This window comes from Mus caroli, chromosome 16 (genome assembly GCF_900094665.2).
Source record: "Mus caroli chromosome 16, CAROLI_EIJ_v1.1, whole genome shotgun sequence".
NCBI lineage: Eukaryota > Metazoa > Chordata > Mammalia > Rodentia > Muridae > Mus > Mus caroli.
In genome coordinates, this window is record NC_034585.1 from 356,697 (window position 1) to 359,456 (window position 2,760).

Consider the following 2,760-nt stretch of genomic DNA (forward strand, 5'->3'; position numbering starts at 1 on the left):
ACCACTTCCCCATGAGATAGTTCTCTCCCTATGTAACTGACATTTCCTATGTACATCAGGAAGGCCTTAAACCCACCTGCCTCTGGCTCTTCTCTGATTAAAGGTGTGGGCTACTACACCATGCTAGCCTCATTTAATAGAAACCAAAACATCTTTGCACTCCAATAGTGTAGGAAAACAGCATGTTACCTGTGAATGTAATATTCAGTTCCTAAATGCTAGTGTTTCTTAGAGCCTCAAATGCATTTAAGGATACTAGGATCTTCAGTCACTGACTGGTAGTTGAGCTAAGGCTAAGGGGACCATTAGCCAATCGGAACCATCTTTGAATCCAAGCAGTTTTACCAGCTTTTATTATAAACACCAGCACATTTCAAGTTCCCTCTTTTTGATCACAAATATAGGACTTTTTTCTTTTCCTCTTAAGTATACAGCATGAGACACAGTGTCTGGGCACTCCAGCTCTTACAGAAATTTCCTTAGGACAAAATTAGGGATAATATCCACAGCCCACTCTCAGCCACATCCTTTGACATCCAAATGGACAATTGCATAGGATGCAGAGTCCAAGGAGGTTGGTACAAAGCTTTGAATTTCAGGATAGCCTGAAAAGGATGTCCCCAGTGCCCACATTAAAAGGCTACACATTGTCAAGTGCCACCTCCTGAGTGGGGCTGAGAGCAACTCCTCTGAGGCTCCAGTTCCTCTTCTTGTTTGAACACATGGCTTGGGACTTCCCAATTGGCAGCAAAGGGAATTCTGAAGAGAGCCAAGAATGTGCAAGGACCCATCAACTTGAGCAAAGACGAGCATCACCTCTGGAGGACTTGGGACAGGGCTTAGTTGGGGATGTTAGAGGATGGTCTATTCCTTACCTGCTCTTATCCACAGCATTAAAATTCAAGATTCAAAATTCTACACTGAAAACTCTAATCTCGAATAGCTTCAAGTTTAGATTTCCAAGCACTGGGAATTTTGAAAATACTTTTGTGAACTTAAAAGGCCAAAAGGAAGGCTATTTGGGTCATGATTTCTAAATTTAGCAGCCCCCCAACCCCATCTAGAACACTCTTTTGTTGGAAGACAGGTATTTAAAAAAAATTCCCTGGGAGCAGCAGACTAGGGGTAACAGTCCCCCGTCAGTGGTCCTCCTCTGAGAGTGACAGTTACAGTATTCAGGAGCTACCACCCCCTGCTCAGGAAGGTACCTGTAACTCCATGACTCCATAAGTGGGTAAGACCATCAAGTAGCAGCCCCCAGGGTGGCACCAGGCCTGCAAGGCCCTAATGAGGCCACATGGGGCAGGCTGAACTTTTGGGGAGGGGAGGTCAGGAACCACCTCAAGTCCCTGGAGCACCCTTTGCATTGATTGTGGGATCTGGGTAGAAAAGGGGGGGGGTCTGAAAAAAAAAGGCAGGAGCCCTCCCCACAGGGGCAGCTGACCAACAAAGAGGAGGACAGGAAGAGTGGGCTGGAAGCAAAGAGCTGTTTCTGACCCAGTGGTGATAGTCCTTCCTGGCATGGGTGACATTCACCTGTGAGTACTAAATATGCAAGGTGGTCCTGAGCTGCCCCTCACTGTCTGTGCAAGGAGCTCACCTTTCCTCCCTCAGTGGCCACAGTCTGGGATAGTGCCCAGCTGCCACTTGCACTGCAGCTATGACTGCAGCCCCGACCTCTCCACTCTGAGCAAACAATCAGAACCATGTCTTACAAAGAACAGACTCCAAAAATATATATAAATAAATAAAAACCTTAAACATTCTTACAGGGATCTTAAAGAACAGAATACATGTTAAAAACTTCAGTAATTTATATCAATTTTAAGCGATACTTTATATACAATGGGGAAAAAAACACATGCATAGTCCAAATACAATGTTGAAAACAGCATTTTCATAACAAAAAAAAAAACCCCGAACACTAAGTGTTAATACCATGTACATGAATTCAAGAAGGACCACCCTTTTTGTCTGTTGCACACAGTTTATTTAACAATATGATATAAGAAATGAGTTGGTACGTTACCATTCTATACAGTGATTGAATCTTCTTGAATTTTCTTATTTATAGTAATTATAGCGCTTGCATGATTTACACTAGAATTGCTTTTCCTCATTTCAAGTTTCACATAGAAGAAAGAAAAGAGTGCTTCTTCTCTATTAACATTAGCATGGTCTAAGAGAGTGATCATCCCTATTTTTGTCTAAAACCAGTTTTATCAGAGAAACAAAGCAACAATTTCTACATCTGCAAGACAAGAGGTTGGCTTAAGCCAGCATGTATAGATAGATGTGTGTGGGTGTGTACATGTGTGCACGCCGGAGTCAATTCCTATCATCCAGGGGTAATACTTGGAGATGCCCACAGAGTTCACTATAGAAAAAAATCTTCCCGCAACATCAGCTCGTTATCGGGACACATTATAAGATGCATTATTTCTGGAACCAGTTTCTGAGTATTATTTTTCTTCTCACTTTTAAACATAAATGTTTAAGTCTTGAAAATACAAATAAAAAATATGAATATAATGAACTTGTTTTTCCCATTAAAAAAAGGCATGAGTCACCAGCAATGACGACAAAAAGAGTCCAAACAACCCCCCACCCCCAAAACAAAACAGAAAAAAAAAAAAAAAAAAAAAAAGAGAAAGAGGAAAAAAAACTGAGAGAAAGACACCAGATATTTAAACCAACTGGTTTTTAACAAAAAAATATATTCTTTGTATTGTTTCTTTAAACATCAATCTGCCCTTCCAC